The 22719-nt window shown below is 42.2% G+C and overlaps 1 non-coding gene across 1 annotated transcript; it reads right to left on the reverse strand.

Annotated features, from left to right (window-relative positions):
• Positions 1–19816: 19816 nt before the first annotated feature.
• LOC127090228 (small nucleolar RNA R71) lies at positions 19817–19923 on the reverse strand. The gene has a single exon (XR_007791754.1). It is a non-coding gene; the product is annotated as a small nucleolar RNA R71 (small nucleolar RNA).
• Positions 19924–22719: the final 2796 nt, after the last annotated feature.

Raw genomic sequence — 22719 nt, forward strand, 5'->3', positions numbered from 1 at the left:
CTACAGATTACCCGTTGTGGCCCTCCTCAATCGTGTGGCATGTTACTGGCTGCCCTCCAATTTTGGGATAGTTCGACCATCTTTTCATACCAAGTGTGGCATGATTACGCCGACACTCTTGGATATTGCTGCCATCACCGGTTTAAAACCGACTGCCGAAATCTTTGACTGTGAAGCTATAACACCAATCTCTCTAAGGTTTAATGTTGGTGATTCTCGCAAGCCGACATACAAAAATTTTATTGATCACCATGCCACATCTTCAGGCCCTGTGTCCACTGAAGGACATGTGACCTTTCTGACTCTATGGCTATCTCGCTTTGTGTTCTGCTCTAGATCAATGCAGATAGCCAAACATTTTGCTCTTCTGGAAACCCAGCTTCACCAAGAGCGTGACATCGCTCTAGGCCAGTTAATCCTGGCCTCTCTTTATGAATCTCTGTCTGAAGTTGTCTTCCAAATCAAGCTCTTTGACCCTGAGAACTCCAGGAAGAAGAATGTTTTAGTCCACGGCCCTTTTTAGTTCTTACAACTGTGGCTCAATGCCACTTTTTCTAAAGATATAGCACCCTATGGGATGAGAAGGGTTGCGTGTCCCCCAGAAGAACGACACCTTTGTTGGAAACGCCTGATCCCTCTGACGCCCCTCGACAAAACTTTTCCTGATGTCAAGGTGTTTCGCCTCTTGTTTACCATCATGCTGACCCGTGCCGACTTTCACCCTTCTATGGCTCATTTTAGCCGTCGAACTGAAGGTCTTGAATGGTTTACCAGGGCTTTTCCCTCGACTGAAGACGAACATAAGACTGAAACCTTTGTCATCTAGAGACGTTTCATGGTCCCCCAATTTCTGTCGGTTGTAACCTCCGACACCAACCCTAGCCTAGTTGCCTACCAACCTAACTTGGTAGCCAGACAATTTGGGCTTTGTCAGTTTATTCCCAAGTCCCTGTATTCTTCTCCCGACTTACTCACAAACATCCTTTGTGATCAACCCTGGAGTATGATCCAAGAAGATCTTGAGACCCTTTGGGAAAACCGACCAAAGCTCCATTCCATTCTTTTTCAACCAGCCTTCTTCTGCACCAAAGAGTTTGATGATTGGTGGCAGTCGTATCTTGCTGTTTACATTGGCGCTCTTGAGGCCAAATCATCTGAACTAACTTAGGATCTTGTTTATTTGCAGGAGAAACTGACCAAGTGTAAGGCTCTCCATGCTAAACAAATTTGCGTTTTTCAGAACTATTTCCGAGTTGTGTATCGACCTGATAATCTTCGTCGGACCATCTTTGAGGCTGCGTCCGAATTAAAGGAGAAGGTAACCGACAGGCTCCCAAAAGTTAAAATCCCTGGTTACGTGAAAGACAAGTATCTTTACGCCCTTCATTTTGGAAACATCAAATTCCCTCCTTTTCCATCTAGCCCATTGGCTTTGGCCTTTTGTCGCAACCTGAAAAAATACAGTGTGCGAAAAAATAACCGGCGAAAGAAAATGACAGAAGAGTCGCCACCGTGCGTTATTTATCCCAAAGGAGGGAAAGGAAACGCTTGAAGTAAACCTGAAAAGAGGAAAGGAAAAGACAAGGTCTCGCAACCAAATCTTGGGTTCGGGAGTCGGTTATGCGAAGGGAAGGTATTAGCACCCCTACGCATCCGTAGTACTCTACAGGATCCACTTTTTTAGTTCTTATCTAAAGGGTGTGAGTTTATCTTGTGTTGTTTACTAAAAAAAGTGGTTAAATGAAAATGACTCGCGCGGATGTCGCATCCACTGCATACGTATCTCATCTGAATATGAGAATCAGAGTCTTCGTAGCTCGGCTGACCTATGGGTTTGGAGGATGTGTGCTCGCTAAGACATCGTGTCTTATGCCTACGTATCTCATCTGGAATGAGAATCAGAGCAAGCCATAGTTCGGCTAACTACAGGGTTATGGATTGGGTTTTGGACGAACGACGTTACTATGCAATCTACCGGATGCTCGACCTTTGGAGACTTACTCGCCTGTAGTAGAAGGAGTAAACGTGTGTTATGGAGAAGAAAAATCAATGAAGGGTTAGGGTTTAGGATGCTCATGCAAAAGGAGTCCTGGACGAAGGAACCTGTAAAAAAAAAATAAACACACAAATACATTGCCTCCTATCGAGGTCTTCCAGCTAGGAAAGTAGTAAAATGCGGGAAAAATGTAAAAGTACCACGTGGATAAAGATCCGAAGTAACAACAATTAGAGGAATGGGAAACCCAGGGATCCTTCCAAGCTAAACACCATCAAAGAAAGTGAGTCAGTACAGGTAATCGGAATGAAACCTCCAGGCGGTATCCCACAAATAAAGTGGAAAACCATGCAAGTTATCCCTGCAAAAGTCATGTGAGCCCTCACAAAAACTCAACAAACAGGTTAGAGACAAAAAAATAGGGTAATCAAGGGTTGCCCCCAAATCAAAATGTAACCACATGAATCATGCCATTAAAATTCACAAAAAAGACATGCATCAAAAGGGTATCAAATTCACCCATAATACCTCAAACATTCAGAGTATTCAAATTCAAAGCTTAAAGGTAATGGGAATAAGGGCAAACCTGATTGGAGAGCTTGATTGAAATTGAGTTGCACCCGTGAGGTTTACAAAACAATCTTTAGGGTTTTTGTGAGGCAGAGGTGATTCTGTGCAGTTGAGTTCCCTTCAGGGTTTGGAGGCTGCTCTGAACTCTGTTAGCTCTTCTCTCACTATCTTTTTCCAGCCAGGGTAATAGGAATAGAATTTCTTTTTGTTTCACTGAAACTCTGAATTTATAACCTGATTTTTGTGGACCTGTGGGCTCAAATGAGAGAGGTCCAAGTCCAAGATTTCTTTTATTTATTTATTTATTATTATTATTATTTTTTTTATTTTTTTTTTAATTTTTTTTAATTTTATTATTATTATTATTTTTTTCGTTTTTTTTTTCATTTTTTTTAAATATTCCGATTGCCATGATGAAATGCAAATGCTAAATGACCTAAAAATGAATGCATGCATGAGGCGTAAAGCGTATGCTTCCAAGAAAAATGAAGGCTAAATTTTGAAGTATTACAGCTGCCCTTATTCAATCAACTGGAGACCTGGAAAGAAGATAGCAGCGGCTTTCGTGCTTTCGAGGTATCAAGGGATTGAATACAATAAAAGCCCGAAAATTTGCACTGAAGTGAAGTGAAGTAACAATGCCTGTCAGAATCGGCAAAGAGGTGGTCTTGAAAGAAGAATCCGTCTGGTACGGTGAGAGTCAGTCTGAATACCGAAAAAGAATGTTAACATGGATACCAAAATAAATGGTAACACAGAAATAATCATGGCCTGAATGCCGCTCATCAGTCTGAATACTGGAAATGACTTCGATCTGAACATCGGGAGATATGAGATTATTAATATCGGTCTGAACACCGAGAGGTTGGCCTGAATGCCACAAGTTGCGTCGACCTGAACGTCGGAAACTTCTTCGATCTGAACATCGGAAAATTGGCCTGGATGCCACAAGTTGCATCGACCTGAACATCGAAAACTTCTTCGATCTGAACATCGGAAAACTGGCCTGAACGCCACAAGTTGCATCGACCTGAACGTCGGAAACTTCTTCGATCTGAACATCGGAAAACTGGCCTGAACGCCACTTCGGTCTGAATACCGGAAACTTCATGCCTGTCAGCATCGGCAGAAATAGGGAACGATAATAGAGGCGGCGCATGGGCCAATGACACTTGTTGGGGATAACAAAGGTAAGTCATGAACAATCTTCAGTCTGAGTACTGGAAACAACTTTTGGCTTATCACTTGGGATACCGAGAATGTTTTATGCTTACATGCGTATGTTTGAATTTTTCAATGGTGTAATGCTCCATGAAAATGGAAATGCTACGCGATTTGGGAGGATGCAATGCAATATGATTCTACATGCAGGGATACGAAATGCTGGGTAGAATGCAAAACCGAGGCAAGGGAATCTGCTGGGGAAATGATCACCATCTTCTGGACCCTAGCAAGGTTGCTGAAGATGCACAACGCAAAGAATTCTGTGGGGACATAACCCGCCACACGGTGTTCTAGCAATGACGAAATACCGAGATTCTGACTAGGGAGAGAACGACACTGAAAACCTGCTGTTGAGGATAGCGATAATGGTACTGGTAACCATAATCTGCGAGAGAGACGACTTAACAGGCGAAGCAAACACCGATATGGTACCGAGATTCTGCTTCAAGGAAAGAAACCATGGATCTGGCATTGGGATTATTGATCTGGCCTCAAACTCTGAGGAGTAGCCGCTTCTGCTGGGAAGATACAGTCTGGCACTGTCAACTCCGCTGGGGGTATATAGTCTGACACTGTCAACTCTACTAGGGAGTGTATAATCTGAAACCACCGCTTGGGGGGAGGTTTAGTGGTGAGAACCTGCTGGGGATTGAAGAATCCAACGCTCTGATCAGCTCTGCAGGGATAAGATACCGAATTCGTCTGGTAGTGGAAAACATTCACGATCATCTGCAGGGGATTTCAAGGAAATGCCCCGAGGGTACCTGTTCTGAATAGACGATCCAAAGCACTTAACATTTACAGCAATTTTAAATGTTTATTAAGCATGTACCTGTAAAGCTCTTATGTGTCATGATGCAATGTTTATCAAAAAATTCGGACGTCATTTTTGCAAACAAAACAGAAAAATGAAAATGAAAACAGAGATATACTGAATAACATGATTTTATTGATTGAACGGCCTCTGAATAGGCATTCACATCAGGAAGCAATCCCTGGAAAGAGGTAATCGCACAACAGATAAAAACAGACATTAATCTAATGGCAATGTGAAATGGATTTCTATTGGGTTCCAATTCTGCTATGACTTGCTCGTCTTCAAGATCCTCCAGATGATCAGCTTTCTGAAAGAGTGATTGGACTGTTTCCTATCCTTCAAAAGTTTCCAGTCATTGACACGAGATGAGATTCAGAACTACTCAGATCGCAGTCATTCGTTTAATCCCTAACTTTTGCCTGGATCGCCCTTTTCGGGTTTTCAATCCACCGGGATACCCATTTTTGCCTAAGTTGCCTTTTCAGGTTTTCAACTTACCGGGTGTACAATCTTTTCACTTTAAATCCCTAATTTTTGCCCGAACCTTTTTCATTTTCTTGGTTCGCCGGGATGCCCATTTTTGCCTGGACTACTCTTTTTATTGTCCAGCGGGTCTATTTCATGCGAAGTATTTTTTAACTGCGTCTGAGTTCACCGGGGAAGTGAAGTTTTCACCATCCATCGTTGCATCGAGGACGCACTTTCTGATCAAAGGCTCTCTTCATCAAAAACCTTGGTGACAATATACGGTCCATCATAGTTAGGAGTCCACTTGCCCCTGTGATCTGTCTGAGGAGGAAGGATCCTTTTCAACACCAAATCTCCGACCTGGAAGCATCGAGGACGCACTTTCTGATCAAAGGCTCTCTTCATTCGACTTTGATACAACTGCCCATGACAAATGGCTGCCATTCGCTTCTCTTCGATAAGACTTAACTCATTGAACCTTGTCTGAATCCATTCAGCTTCGTCTAACTTGACATCCAACAGGACTCTTAGAGAAGGAATCTCCACTTCAACAGGTAGGATTGCTTCCATACCATACACAAGGGAGTAAGGGGTTGCCCCGGTCGATGTACGTACTGAAGTACGGTACCCATGCAAGGCGAAGGGTAGCATCTCATGTCAATCTCTGTACGTAACGACCATCTTCTGCACAATCTTCTTTATGTTCTTATTTGCTGCCTCAACAACGCCGTTCATCTTAGGACGGTAAGGGGAAGAATTGTGATGCTGAATGTTGAAGTTCTGGCACAACTCCTTCATCATTTTGTTGTTGAGATTAGAACCATTATCAATAATGATTCTTTCGGGAATCCCATAGCGACAAATGATTTCTTTCTTGATGAATCGGGCAACCACATGTCTGGTGACCTTCGCAAATGACGCTGCTTCGACCCACTTGGTGAAATAGTCGATGGCAACAAGGATGAAGCGATGCCCATTGTAAGCAGTCGGCTCAATCTTTCCAATCATATCGATGCCCCACATAGCGAAAGGCCACGGCGAAGACATCACATTCAAAGGATTCGGCGGCACATGCACCTTATCAGCATAAATCTGGCATTTATGGCACTTCCGAGCATATTTGAAACAATCAGATTCCATGGTCATCCAGTAATAACCTGCTCTCAACAATTTCTTAGCCATTGCATGTCCACCGGCATGAGTATCAAAGGAGCCTTCATGAACTTCCTGCATTAACATGTCTGCTTCGTGTCTGTCCACGCATCTGAGCAAAACCATGTCGAAGTTCCTCTTATACAGAACATCGTCTTTGTTCAAGAAGAAATTTCCTGCCAATCTTCTCATAGTCTTTCTATCATTGTTGGATGCCCCTGCAGAGTACTCTTGATTCTTCAGAAAGCACTTGATGTCATGATACCAGGGCTTGTCATCAACTACCAGTTCAGCAGCAAACACATATGCGGCCCTATCAAGGCGCATCACGTCGATCTTGGGAGCATGGTTCCAACGGATCACCGTGATCATGGAGGATAGAGTAGCAAGAGCATCTACCATCTGGTTCTCATCACGGGGTATATGGTACATCTTTACTGTTGTGAAGAAAGTCAACAATCTTCTCGTGTAATCTCTGTAGGGGACCAGAGTAGGCTGGAGAGTGTTCCAATCACCATTCACTTGATAGATTACCAGAGCTGAATCTCCGAAGATGTCCAAAGTCTTGATTCTCAAATTAATGGCTTGCTCAATACCCAAGATACAAGCTTCATACTCAGCTTCATTATTGGTGCACTCGAAAGTCAGACGAGCGGTGAAAGGCATGTGGGCACCTTTCGGAGTTGTAAAGACAACACCAATTCCACTTCCTCTGGCGTTGACGGCCCCATCAAACATTAAAGTCCACTTTTCGTCTGGATCAGGTCCCTCTTCAACAACTGGCTCTTCACAGTCTTTCATCTTGAGGAACATGATGTCTTCATCTGGAAAATCAAACTTCATCGGCTCATAATCTTCAACCGGCTGTTGAGCAAGATAGTCTGACAGAATACTCCCCTTGATGGCTTTCTGGGAAGTATACTGGATGTCGTACTCTGTCAGTACCATTTGCCAACAAGCAACTCTTCCGGTGAGAGTTGGCTTCTCAAATATATACTTGATTGGATCCATTTTGGAGATCAGTAAGGTTGTGTGAGATAACATGTATTGTCTCAATCGCTTAGCAGCCCATGCAAGTGCACAACATGTTTTTTCAAGCATTGAGTATCTCAACTCGCAATTTGTGAATTTCTTACTCAGGTAGTAGATGACATGCTCTTTCCTACCTGTCTCGTCGTGTTAACCAAGAACACAACCCATGGAATTGTCTAGTACTGTCAAATACATAATCAGCGGTCTCCCTGGGACCGGAGGCACAAGGATAGGAGGATTCTGCAAATACTCTTTTTTCTTCTCGAACGCCCTTTGACAATCATCATTCCACCTGATAGCCTGATCTTTTCTCAACAATTTGAATATTGGCTCACACGTGGTTGTTAGGTGAGAGATGAACCTTGCAATGTAGTTCAACCTCCCTAAGAAACCACGGACTTGTTTCTCTGTTCTTGGCTCAGGCATTTCCTGTATCGCTTTCACTTTGGCCGGATCCACCTCAATCCCTTTTCCGCTAACAACAAAACCCAGTAGTTTTCCAGATCTCACCCCAAAAGTACACTTGTTCGGATTAAGCCTCAGCTTGAATTTCCTCAAACGCTCAAACAGTTTCTGCAAATTCACTAAATGTTCTTCTTTTGTCTGAGATTTGGCAATCATATCATCAACATAAACCTCGATTTCATGATGAATCATATCATGGAACAGAGTACCATCGCTCGTTGATATGTTGCTCCGGCATTTTTCAGACCAAACGACATCACCTTGTAGCAGAAGGTGCCCCATGGGGTTATGAATGTTGTCTTCTCCATGTCTTCTGGTGCCATCTTAATTTGATTATAGCCAGAAAAGCCATCCATGAAGGAGAATACCGAGAACCGAGCCGTGTTATCCACCAAAACGTCAATGTGAGGTAAGGGGAAATCATCTTTAGAACTAGCCTTGATCAGATCCCGGTAGTCAACACACATCCGTACCTTTCCATCCTTCTTAGGTACCGAAACGATATTTGCAACCCATGGCGGATAATTTGTGACTGCTAGAAACCCTGCATCCAACTGTTTTTGCACTTCTTCCTTTATCTTGACAGCCATCTCTGGTCTTGTTCTTCTGAGCTTCTGCTTGACTGGAGGACAACCTTCTTTGAGCGGCAAGCGATGTACCACGATGTCTGTGTCAAGCCCTGGCATGTCCTGATAAGACCAAGCGAAGATGTCAACATACTCTTGCAGCAATTCAATCAACCCCTTCTTCACATTGTCTTCCAAAGCAGCCCCTATCTTGATTTCTCTCTTGGCGTCCTCGGTGCCGAGATTAATCACTTCAACAGACTCTTGATGCGGTTGAATGACCCTTTCCTCTTGTTTTAATAACCTGGTAAGTTCTTCAGGGAGTTCACAGTCTTCATCACCCTCTTCTTCAGCTTGAAAGATTGGATTTTCAAAGTCGAAGCGAGCCATAGCAGAACCGTTATCAATAGGATCTGGTGATGTGCATCTGCATGAGTGATGGTATGTGCTTATGAGTGTGAAAAAAAAGTGGAAACTAAACAAAACATTTCCATTTTTTTTTGAAAAACTGCAAAAATAGAAAGACAGGGAACGAAATATTTGAATGCAAAAAGACGTCCTTTATTTATGATAAAAAATGCAAGTGTCACATAGATGAGCCCTACAATGAGTCATTACGCCCTGGCGGAACGTAAGACTTGGATATGCATGAATAAACAAAGAAAATTACTCCTCCAAACAAGTGGCTTGGACAATCTCCTCAGAAGACCAATTGTTGAGAACTTCACCCGGGATCCTCGGACGCACCCAGTTATCGATGTCGCAATCACTATCCCCATCTTCATTGTTGACCGCAGAGACTAATTTGACTTCTCCTTCAACCATGTTAACGTTGGCTCCACCATGCTGGGGCATGGGATTGTTGACGACATTAGGAGCTGGTGCAAAGTTAACGGCCTTTGAATCAATGAGGTCCTGAACTACGTGCTTAAAAGCTTTGCAGTTCTCAATATTGTGGCCAGGTGCCCCAGAGTGGAAGCTACACCTAGCGTTGGCGTCATAACCCACCGGAAGCCTACCAACGGGAGGAGCCGGAGTGCGTAACTCCACAAGTTGTAGTTGTTGAAGACTAGAAAGCAACTGAGCGTACGACATTGGAAGAGTGTCGAAACGCCGGTCCATCGTCCTTGGCCTCGGTTGATAGGTGGGTCTATTACCCGGTTGTTGTGGTTGGTACTGAGCTGGTTGACGTTGTGGTTGTTGTTGTTGTAGTGGTGCTGCAGCTGGAATGGTCACAGCCGCAACATACGGTTGTTGATGATAGTTCTGAAAGTTATTCCTCCGGTTATCCCTGTTCTGATAAGAAGATATGACATTTGCATCCCCTTCTCTCTTCTTTTGTCCCTGAATGAACGGCTTCTTCACCCCTGATAAGGATCCACCTCCACTCTGGGTCTTGTATGTCCTCAGGTAATTCTCCACCCTCTCTCTGGTAGAGACTACATCAGCAAAATTGGAGGCATTGCAACCCACCAGGCGCTCCAAATAAGGTCCTGGCAGAGTGTTCATGAACATGTTAGCCATTTCCTTCTCCAACATAGGAGGTTGAACACGGGAAGCTGTTTCTCTCCAGCGTTGAGCGTATTCTTTGAAGCACTCATTGCTTTTAAGAGACAAATTTTGAAGTTGAGTTCTGTCCGGAGCCATGTCTGCATTATACTGATACTGCTTCACGAAAGCCTCAGCCAAATCCCTCCAGCAACGGATGTGGGATTTGTCCAGCCTCATATACCATTCCAGGGATGCCCCAGCTAGGCTGTCCTGGAAAAAGTACATAAGCAACTTTTCGTCATCGGAGTATGCAACCATTTTACGGAAATAGGCTTGCACATGGATCTTCGGGCAAGAGTTGCCATTGTATTTGTCAAATATCGGGACCTTGAATTTCGGTGGCACTCTCACACCTGGGACCAGCCCCAAGTCAGCAACATCTACTCCCAGAGGATTCTGTCCTTCCACTGCCTTCAACCTCTCTTCCAATCTTCTAAACATGGGGTCCACACCATGACCCATACCAAAGTCTTCCTGCAGCAGGGGGAACTGATCGTCCTGATCATCATGAACGGGCTGTTGACCGGAGGTGACATGTAGGATTGGGATAGGCCCCGGTCCATTGGGTCCATTAGCCTCTCCAGCTGGAGGATCAGTCACCGTCTTTGGTTGAGCAGGGGGACTCCTCTGTATCATCTGCCTGAGCTCTTGCTGTCCCTGAGCCACCCCTTGAACCACATCCATGAATTGATTCATGCGGATTTTCATCTCGGCGAACTCTGCCTGTAGGCTTTCCATTACTCTCTGTTGGTTTCTGCGGGTACCGTACCGGTGAATGCCTGGGTCAGCTATCTTGCTGATGGAACACCAAACAAACTGAGAACACTGTGGCGGTACCTGTTATGCAAGACATGCTAATGAATATGTAAATGCAATGACATGTTTATCAATTCCAAAGGTATTCTACCCCCTTGATTCCAGTCTCTCAATAGATAAACGATGTAAAAAAAAAGACTAAGCCGTTGATGAGAACCAAGAAAATTCCGACTAGAATCAAGTAGAAGATATAAACCCCATAGAAATGGATAAACATGTGTGAATGATTATGAATGCAAAATGATGTGATGCAAAATGATGTGAATGCAGTGCAGTGGCATGGGAATCAGGATCGCTGTATCTGCTTGAACATCTGTCAGGTTGCACTATCTGGAGAGAAATTAGGAGCACACCAAACAAATGTCATGGGATGGATCATGTTATCCTTAATATCAACCACCCATTTTGGTGGATTATGGTTTACACCTTATCAACACCCAAGTTTCATTGATATTAAGGATACCTGATCGGATCAACCATGAATCAAGGGTTTGTTGCAAGTCACGAGCATGGAGTTTAGGTTAAGAACCACCCAAAAGGAGTGTACTAAGGTTTAAACCTGCCGAACATGTTCTACAAAAGGTTCCCATAGTCATAATCCCATCTCTCGGATATTATCGGAGGAACGAATACTCGTATTCCAAAAATATTCTCAAGAGAGACTCTTATGAGTGTAGTATCGTGTAACAATCGTATCAAATCTTACACTTGAACGACTTTCGCACTACGTCCTACGAATAGGCCAAGATGGGTTTGGTAAACTAAGGTCCTCGGCTTCTAAGGTCTATATTGGAAAAAGTAATGTCTAACCACAACTTACTTATGTGACATTATTGATCTCAACATGACCTCCACCAAGTGAATAGGCTTGCAAGTCAACTTGCTAAGGAATAACTCCACACAAGTCGACAAGACTATGCCATTCTCCTATCCTAAGTGCACTCGAGTTCGGGTATAGAACTCATCTCACAAAGATCACCAAGTAGCCATAGCCAGCCAACAGATACAACAATGATATGTACACAATGCAATAAGGTAAAACAGGTAAATAAATAACTGTACAAAAGCATGAACACCCAATAAAGAAACAAACTACAAAAGCTAGGAGGGACTCGCTTAGGGAAACCGGGTCCCCAGCAGAGTCGCCAGCTGTCGCAACCTGAAAAAATACAGTGTGCGAAAAAACAACCGGCGAAAGAAAATGACAGAAGAGTCGCCACCGTGCGTTATTTATCCCAAAGGAGGGAAAGGAAACGCTTGAAGTAAACCTGAAAAGAGGAAAGGAAAAGACAAGGTCTCGCAACCAAATCTTGGGTTCGGGAGTCGGTTATGCGAAGGGAAGGTATTAGCACCCCTACGCATCCGTAGTACTCTACGGGATCCACTTTTGTAGTTTTTGTCTAAAGGGTGTGAGTTTATCTTGTGTTGTTTACTAAAAAAAAGGGTTAAATGAAAATGACTCGCGCGGATGTCGCATCCACTGCATACGTATCTCATCTGAATATGAGAATCAGAGTCTTCGTAGCTCGGCTGGCCTATGTGTTTGGGGGATGTGTGCTCGCTAAGACATTGCGTCTTATGCCTACGTATCTCATCTGGAATGAGAATCAGAGCAAGCCGTAGTTCGGCTAACTACAGGGTTATGGATTGGTTTTTGGACGAACGATGTTACTACGCAATCTACCAGATGCTCGACCTTTGGAGACTTACTCGCCTGTAGTAGAAGGAGTAAACGTGTGTTTAGGAGAAGAAAAATCAATGAAGGGTTAGGGTTTGGGATGCTCATGCAAAAGGAGTCCTGGACGAAGGAACCTGTAAAAAAAAAACACACAAAAACATTGCCTCCTATCGAGGTCTTCCAGCTAGGAAAGTAGTAAAATGCGGGAAAAATGTAAAAGTACCACGCGGATAAAGATCCGAAGTAACAGCAATTAGAGGAATGGGAAACCCAGGGATCCTTCCAAGCTAAACACCATCAAAGAAAGTGAGTCAGTACAGGTAATCAGAATGAAACCTCCAGGCAGTATCCCACAAATAAAGTGGAAAACCACGCAAGTTATCCCTGCAAAAGTCATGTGAGCCCTCACAAAAACTCAACAAATAGGCTAGAGACAAAAAAATAGGGTAATCAAGGGTTGCCCCCAAATCAAAATGTAACCACATGAATCATGCCATTAAAATTCACAAAAAAGACATGCATCAAAAGGGTATCAAATTCATCCATAATACCTCAAACATTCAGAGTATTCAAATTCAAAGCTCAAAGGTAATGGGAATAAGGGCAAACCTGATTGGAGAGCTTGATTGAAATTGAGTTGCACCCGTGAGGTTTACAAAACAATCTTTAGGGTTTATGTGAGGCAGAGGTGATTCTGTGCAGTTGAGTTCCCTTCAGGGTTTGGAGGCTGCTCTGAACTCTGTTAGCTCTTCTCTCACTATCTTTTTCCAGTCAGGGCAATAGGAATAGAATTTCTTTTTGTTTCACTGAAACTCTGAATTTATAACCTGATTTTTGTGGACCTGTGGGCTCAAATGAGAGAGGTCCAAGTCCAAGATTTCTTTTATTTATTTAATTTTATTTTATTTATTATTCTTTTTTCTTCTTTTTTTTTCGTTTTTTTTTTCGTTTTTTTTAAAATATTCCGATTGCCATGATGAAATGCAAATGCTAAATGACCTAAAAATGAATGCATGCATGAGGCGTAAAGCGTATGCTTCCAGGAAAAATGAAGGGTAAATTTTGGGGTATTACACTTGTGGCAATACGGTTCCAGATTGGTATTATTGTCCCTTTTCACACGTGTAAAATGCTTATAAGAAAAAGGCTGACATAGTGGTACCGACGAAGCATTATCTGCCTTACTACTCAAGGTCACTTCATATTGATCATCAATATGTTAGCGTGTTCGAATCCACACAAATTTGTAACACTTTTCTGGAAAGCTAACACCTCCTTTTAGTTGGATTTTGTCGCTTACTTGCTTTTTATGTTTCTTTACAACGATCCCCCTAGACCTTGTGGATCACGTTCCTGACAATGATCTTATCCTTTCGACACAAGAGACTCAGGTTCGACTCTGGCTGGTTTGTCGTTTTCTGTTTCCTCGGTTTTTATTCTTAACTATCATTTCCTCTCTTGCAGGCTGCTCCTAAGAAGTCCTCTGATGATGATGAGCGACCTATTGCCCAAGTTTTGAAAAAACCCAGTTCTTTGGTATGCACCTATATGAAGCAATCTCACTCAACCTTGTGACTTCTCTAAGGAAAACAACACGTGGTCTCTAACTTCTTACTTATGTGCAGGGTCAACCACGTTCGACAGACCCAACTGTCTCTTCTCACTCCAAGAAATCCAAAAAGCATAAACGCTCTGCTGCCACAGGATCTGAGGTATTTCTTGTCGGCTTGTCTGATCTTCTGACTAGAATATCTGCTTATAACCTCTCTTCATGTCTTTAGCCGACTCCCCAGCCGACTCAGCCATCTTCTCAGCAGTCCCACAAACCCAAAGGCCATCAGGGCCATAAAAGGAAGAAGCATGACTCTCCCTCTAGGAGTGGTAAAGCCAAGAAGAAGAAACACCACAAAGTGCTCACTCCAGAGGCTCCTTCTCTAGATGCCGACACTATTGTGGTCGACACGTCCCTCCTTAATAAAGTCTCTGATCCAACTGTGGGGGCTTCGCAGTCGACCAGCACCCCCACTGCTGCTGTCTTGGGGAAAGAAAATCCCGATGTCATTTCCCCTACACCGACACAGGTAATCACTTGTTTTACTATCTTTTCCCTTGAATTACTGGACTTTTCTTACAAACATCTTTTCTCTTACAACAGGCTGATGCTTCTGGTGAGCCACCTCACCCTGTCGCCGACTATACTCACTCGTCACCGGCTTCTTCTCCAACTCACCAAGCACCCTATGTCGACACTGCTAGTGATTTCATTGGCTTCCCTATCCAGATTAGTGATAGTGACTCTGATTCAGTCACTAGCCCTGCAACGCACATGGATTCCAGTTCGACTAGTTCTGACTCTAGTCTTTCTTCAGCTTCCTTGCCTTTGTAGGATTCAAGGGGACCGGGGGATGTCGACACCATAAAAAACCAACCTTCTCAGACTACTCCTTTATCAACTACTTCTCCTTCATCTTCCCAGGGGCTGGCAATAAAACCTTCTGCTCTAGAAGCAATTGCTAGGCTTCGTAGCCTAGTAAGATCACGTGATGTTTCTTCTGATTCTGAGCAGCTTCATCATTCTGGTAAGATGGGTTTTGAGGCGATAAAAATCAAAGCTCTAACGGACAATGTTCGTTTTCACGCCTTGAATCCAGATCTCCCCCATGTGCTTATGAGTGAACCTACTGTCGGCCCAGAAATCTTGCATGTGCTTGCCCAACTCAAAGAGCTTCAACTTTCAGAGTATGCTAAGTGTGCGACGGCCGCTTTAGAAAAACTTCTGGTTCCCATGCTACGTCATCTCGACGGCGTTAGGGAAAATGAGCGCCAGATTGTAACTACTGAGGCCTTTGTGAAGGAAAAATGGGAGTTGGGGATGAATGCCGACGCAGAGGTCACCAAATTGCTGGGGACGATTGAGGATAAGAAAAAGGAATTGGCCTCCAAACAAACAAGGGCTGCTGAGATACGCCAGCAAATTGATGACCTTCGGCGTCAAATTGCTGTTTTGGACAATGAATTGGAGTCAATTACTGAGGAGGAGTCATGCATTATCGACAAGGCCATAAAGCCTATCCAAGACACTGTGGAGCAGACCACCAGCGATGCCTTGGCGGTAGCTGAAGAACTTTCCACCGTTGAAAAGAAGCTTGAACAGCTTAAAGTCCAGGCCGACACCTTGGAACCTACGTCTCTCCACTAAAACTTTGAGCTTCAGTCCTTTCGATCTAGATTCGGCCAACTTTGACCGATTATTTTTATGTAATATTTGAACAATGGCTTTTTTGCCAATTTTTTATGTCATTATTTTATTTTTTAGCACTGTGTATATTTAATTTTCTATGCTTTTATAGCTGGTTTCAAACATAGTTTTCTCCAACCTAGTTTATTCGACAACCATTTAGTATGTCAAAATCTTGACCTCTTGAAGGAGAGGCCTATACTTTTTTAAGTATTTTCCATTTACCCTCAAGATTCGCCTATCTGGTGCCAACTCTTCGACCTCGTAGGCGTTATTAGAGAAAACCTGCAAAACCTTAAATGGTCCTTCCCAATTTGGGGACCATTTACCCAAAACTCTATCATTTCTTTCCATAGGCAAGATCACCCTCCAAACTAAATCGTCGACAGCGAACATTTTTCCTTTCACCTTCTTATTGTAGGCTCTGGCGACTTTTTCTTTCTGCCTTTGTAGTGAATCCAAGGCTAACATTCTCTCCTCATCTAAATCGACAAGTTCGTCTGCCATCATGCTCCAATAATCTTCAGAAGGTATTTCATATTTCCTTTGGGTTCTGACTGCCTGAACCTGAATCTCTACTGGTAACACTGCATCGTGCCCATATACCAGTCGAAATGGAGTTGTTCTGGTTGCTTCTTTTGGTGACGTTCGACATGCCCACAAAGCTTGATCTAACGTCTTATGCCAATTTCTTGGCTTCTTGCCTATATGTTTCTTTATTAGGCTAATGATCACCTTATTGGCCGCTTCGACTTGGCCATTTTCCTGTGCGTAATATGGGGTAGAAGTCAATAATTTGATTCCCATTTCGTTTGTAAATCTTGCACTTTTCGACCAGTAAAGACTGACCCTTGGTCGGTTGTGATTGTTTCTGGGATGCCAAATCTGCAGATGATGTGACTTTGGATAAAGTCTATCACGGCATCTTGATCTACGCTTGTCAATGCTACGACTTCGACCCATTTTGTGAAATAGTCGATACCTACCAAAACATACCTTTGTTGTTTCGACGAAGCTGGTTTTATTTCTCCAATCACATCCAATGCCCATCCTCGGAAAGGCTAGGGCTTTACAATTGTATGTAACTCGCTTGCAGGCACATGATGTATGCCCCCATGCAATTGGCATTCCTGACAGCTTTTAGCAAATTCAATGCAATCTTTCAACATTGAAGGCCAATAAACTCCTGAGCGCATCAAAAGCCATTTCATCTTCAGTCCCGCTTGATGCGCCCCACACGCTCCACTATGTACATTAGACACAACCACATACACCTCACTTTCTCCTAGGAATTTCAGTAAAACTCCTTCAGCTGTCTTTTTGAACAATTCATCATTCACCAAGACATAGCTAAGGGTCCTATATTTTACCTTTCGATCTGTCGACCCTATAGGATTATGTAAATAATCTACTAACGGTTTATGGCAATCATTTTCTCCCTCGTCGTCGACGGTCAGAATTTCAAAATGATATTTATCTACAACTCCCAACTTTATAATCGACAAATCTGATGGTGATAACAATGTCGCTCGTACCTTCTCTTTTACTTGGACCTCTTCTTCATCATGTTCTTTCGATGCTTTGTACCTTGAAGCTTCCTGCGCCAAATCGTTTGCTCTCTGGTTCTCTTTCCGTGGTATATGCTGGAGGTTTACTTGCTCAAACCTCTTGAGTAATCTGATGGCAACCACAAAATACATGATTAAATTTTCTTTAACACACCTGTATTCTTTTGATACCTGCTTAATTACTAACTCAGAGTCTCCCATAATTTCGACATTCCTTGCCCCCAATTCTAGCAGAAGTTCAAGTCATGTAATCAATGATTCATATTTTGCTTCATTGTTTGTGCATACTCCTTCAATTTTGTATTTGGACTCTGCTGGAATTCCATCTGGAGAAATTATGACTCCTCCTATCCCAGATCCGTTCTTATGCCTTGAACCGTCGAAGTATAGTATCCATGGCGCTATGATGACACTGAAATTTACTGTATTTTCGACTCCGATTTCACATGCATTCTAGTTGTTTTATTGTTATTTTGTTGTGTTATTGCTATGTTTTCCTTTGTTTTCAGGTTTTTACTTTAATCGGAGCCCCGATCGAGAAAAGGAGTGAAAAAGAGCTAAAAACCCTAAAATTCAACATTTTGTACTTGTGGCCTACCCCATGGCTGGCGCCATAGACCCTGCCATGACGTGTCCAAGCTCAACCTCCCTCAACTGCCACGTTCCCCACTACTTCCACTAAGGCGCCTCTGAATGGTCTTGTGGCGGGCGCCATGGCCTTGTGGCGGGCGCCACAAGAGGAAAAGTTTTCCCTCCCATTTTCAAGTTGAAGGGCATCCTTGTCATTTCCATCTTTTTACTTGCTTATAAATAGAAACTCGAAATCACTTTTACAATCATCCAAACTTAGAACAGAGGCAAACTCATAGCAACTTTGTTTCACTTAGGCATATATTCAGTATTATAAAGTGGTAATCGCTTCGTATTGGAGTGTTATCACAATTGTGTAATCGAGTCTGTGATAGAGTTTGTAATCGAGTTTGGAGCACTTTGGAAGGAAGTTAATCCTGCCGCCATTTTCATTTCCGCTTTGCAATTTACTCAACCCTCCGATTGGAGCAGGTTTTTATTACTTGTCTTTATCTTATTTATTTTCTTACACTCGCTTTACTTTCATTTATTTTCTCGCACTTGCTTTACTTTCATTTATTTTCTCGCACTCGCTTTAAATTATTTATTTTCTCGCACTCGCTTTACTTTATTTATTTTCCTCGCACTCGCTTTAAATTATTTATTTCCTCGCACTCGCTTTACTTTTATTTATTTCCCGCACTCGCTTTACTTTATTTATTTCTCGCACTCGCACTACTTTTATTTAAATTAGTGCACTTTTATTTTACCATGTCTAACTAAATTTATAAGGTTAGAATGTAAGGATCGTAATTGAAACGATAATCCATACAATTGTTCGTAGAAACACTTAAGGGCTATTTTAACTTTCAACTTAAGTTTTCCCGCACTTCAATTCCGTTGGGTAAGATCGAAAGCCGTCCAACGTCTATCTAAACTTAATTGTTTTTAACTATTTCAAAAACAGCGAAAGCGCTTTATTTAGTTCATTAGGAGCTTTTAATTTAAGAAGAAAAGAGATTTTAAAACTATTTTCGGACGCGTTTATAAGTTTAGAGTCTGGTTCGTGAGAACCTCTTTTGGTTAAGAAATCCAGGTTATAATACTTTTCAACTTGGTCAAGATACTATATTTCTTAAAAATAGGTTTACTACTCTAACGCAATGCGCGCCTTTTTATAAGTGACAATAAGAGGGTTTGATTAGGGAGTAAAACTCGGTTCTAAATACGCGAAAGCGACAGTTCCTGTTAAATTAGTTCTTTTCAAAGTAGAAAACATTGCCCATAAGTAGTTCTATTAGCAAGTACTTGGATTATTAATTGATTAGATGAATTACATTCGACCCTGTCTTTATTAATTAAACTTTATTCAACACTTTACTTTCCATTGCACACTCTATAAACACCTATTTTGATTGCCTTTGATAAACACCATAACGACAGATAACGATAGATTGACACTTGGTCTCTGTGGATTCGACAATCTTTTATATTACTCTGACGCGTTTGTATACTTGCGAAAGCACACGCATCAAGTTTTTGGCGCCGTTGCCGGGGACCAATTTCGTCAAATTTCATTTTCTTGTTGTTATATCGTTTAGACTTTGGCTATTTCCCGCCGGTCAATGCGAAGAACTCGAAGCACCGGAAGTTTAAGCTTAGTATACCCTCTGGCGGAACTTGAACGTTACGCTCGTGCACGTTTATTCTTTCATAGAATTAAGAGAGCTATGGCCGAAGATCAAAACCAAAGACCTCTTAAGGATTTCGCTCAACCATCTAATGAAGAACCTAGTTCTAGTATAGTAAACCCAACCATCCCAGCTAATAATTTTGAACTTAAACCATCCCTGTTGCAACAGAGACAATTCGTAGGTCTCGCTACTGAGAACCCAAACCAAAATTTAAAAATATTTCTTCAATTAGCAGACACTTTTAAAACCAATGGAGCTTCTCCTGAGGCAATACGTTTAAGATTATTTCCTTTTTCCCTCAGAGATAAAGCCCTATCATGGTTAGATTCCCTTCCACCCAATTCCATTACGACTTGGGATAACCTTAGAAGAGTTTTTCTTGCTAGATATTTTCCCCCGAGTAAAACCGCCATTCTTCGAAACCATATAACTAGATTTACCCAAAACCAAGGAGAATCGCTGTTTGAAGCTTGGGAGAGACATAAAGAGTTGTTACGAGCATGCCCACATCATGGTTTAGAAAATTGGTTAATCATTCAAACCTTCTATAATGGACTTCATTACAACACAAAGATGACCATCGACGCTGCCGCAGGCGGTGCTCTGATGAAAAAACCTTATCCTGAAGCTAGTGCCCTCATCGAAGATATGGCTCAAAACCACCAATCATGGGGAGTCGAACGAGCGACAGTTGAGAAGAAGGAAGCCCAAGGAGGAGTGCATGAACTAAGCTCTATAGACATGACACAAGCTAAAATGGACGCATTAGCCCTTAAGGTCGAGCATATGTGCATAAACCCGAATACTGTAGCCGCAATTTCGTCGGATTGTGAAATATGTGGAACCAAAGGACACCAATCTGCAGAATGCAGTCTATTAAACGAAACCCACTTTGAGCAAGTGAACTACACCCAAGGGAACCCATATTCGAATACCTATAACCCTGGATGGAGGAATCACCCGAACTTCTCCTATAAAAACAATAACCCTATCCAAAATAATGCACCTCCGAGACCTAGTTATCAGGCCCCAAGATCAAATCAACCTATGCAACCTGTGCCACCAAAGCCGAGCCTTGAGAAAACTATGGAAAATTTTATCACCGCTCAAACCCAACAAAACAAGGAGTTCATGAACCAAAACATTCATGTTAACGAATTGATTACTCAGTTAGGAACTAAGGTTGACCAAATAGTTACTCATACCAAGATGCTTGAAACCCAGATCTCTCAGGTAGCTTTAAACCAAGCCCCTCAGACTACACCTGGAGGACAATTCCCTGGACAACCTCAACAAAATCCGAGAGGACAAGCCAATGCCATTACCCTACGAAGTGGGAATACTTATGATGAGCCATCAAACCCTAGATTGAGTGAACCCGAAACTTCTAAGGAATGTACCAAACCCACGGACGAAGTAAAGGAACCACAGGAACCTGAAAACCAGGAAGGTCAAGAAAAAGGAGAAGAACCTAAAGATAAAACTTACGTACCACCCCCACCATATAAACCACCTATACCATATCCGCGAAGACTCAAACAAACCCAGATCAATAAACAGTATAAAAAATTTATTAAAGTTATAGAAAAACTTCATGTAGAAATCCCTTTCACAGAAGCCATCACCCAAATACCTTCTTATGCAAAGTTTCTCAAAGACATCCTTACCAACAAACGTAGACTTGACGATCCGAAGCCTTTGGAATGTAATGCTATTTCCGAGGACAAATTAGCAAAGAAAGATAAAGATCCTGGAAATTTCTCCATTCCTTGCCTTTTGGGTAATCATGTCATCGAAAAAGCTTTTCTAGACTTAGAAGCTAGTGTGAGCCTAATGCCTTTAGCAGTTTGTGAGAGGTTAAACTTAGGAGAATTACAGCCCACTAAGATGTCACTTCAGTTAGCCGATAGATCTGTTAAATATCCGATAGGCATTTTAGAAGATGTCCTTGTTAGGATAGGTCAGTTGTTTATCCCTACTGATTTTATTGTCATGGACATCAAAGAGGACAATGATATACCAATCCTTCTAGGTAGACCATTCTTATCGACTGCAGGAGCCATAATAGATGTCAAGAAAGGAAAGTTGACATTTGAGGTAGGTGACGAGAAAATAGAATTTATACTTTCGAAATTTCTTATGGCACCTGTGATGGGAGACTTGTGTTATGCCTTAGATATCATTGATGAATGTGTTAGAGAATTAGAACAAAAAGAAATTATAAAAACAATTAAGTTACCATTAACTCTCATAAGGGAAGATGATGACTTTAAAAAACCCTACATCGATGATAACCTTTACGAATGTTTATCCCTTACTCCAGATCCTATGCGATGCCCTAAGAAACTAACCTTAGAACTTAAGGAACTGCCTAAGAACCTGAGATATGAATTCCTCGATGAAAAGATGAACCGTCCAGTTATAGTTAGTGCTACCTTGAGCCTAGAGGAAACAAACCAACTTTTAGACGTTTTACGAAGATATTCCTCAGTCTTAGGATATAATATCTCTGACCTGAAAGGTATAAGCCCATCCGTATGCATGCATCGGATTTCGCTCGAAGAAGATTCAAAACCCTCTAGAGAACATCAGAGAAGAATAAACCCTATAATGAGTGATGTTGTTAAAAAGGAAGTTCTTAAGTTACTTGAGGCAGGTATAATCTACCAGATCTCGGATAGTAAGTGGGTGAGCCCTGTGCATGTAGTACCTAAAAAGGGAGGCATCACAGTCGTGCAAAACGATAAAGGCGAACATGTAGCAAAACATTTAGAAGGAGGATGGCGGATGTATATAGATTATAGAAAATTAAATAAAGCAACTAGGAAGGATCATTTCCCTTTACCATTTATAGACCAGATGTTGGAGCGTCTAGCCAGACACTCTTACTTCTGTTATCTAGATGGATACTCTGGATTCTTCCAAACACCTATCCACCCCAAAGATCAAGAAAAAACTACCTTTACATGCCCTTATGGAACTTTTGCCTACAGACGAATGCCATTCGGCCTCTGTAATGCCCCAGCTACTTTCCAACGCTGCATGATGTCAATCTTTGCAGATTACCTTGATGGTATCATGAAAGTGTTTATGGATGATTTCTCAGTTTGCGGATTTGATTTCCACAATTGTCTTGCTAACCTTGAGAAAATCCTGGAGAGATGCGTGGAGGTGAACCTCGTGCTAAACTAGGAAAAGTGTCATTTCATGGTGACCGAAGGAATAGTTTTAGGACATATAGTTTCCGAAAAAGGTATAGAGGTAGATAAAGCTAAAATAGAAGTTATAGAAAACCTAAAACCACCAAAAACCAT

Source organism: Lathyrus oleraceus, chromosome 5 (genome assembly GCF_024323335.1).
Source record: "Lathyrus oleraceus cultivar Zhongwan6 chromosome 5, CAAS_Psat_ZW6_1.0, whole genome shotgun sequence".
Lineage (NCBI taxonomy): Eukaryota > Viridiplantae > Streptophyta > Magnoliopsida > Fabales > Fabaceae > Lathyrus > Lathyrus oleraceus.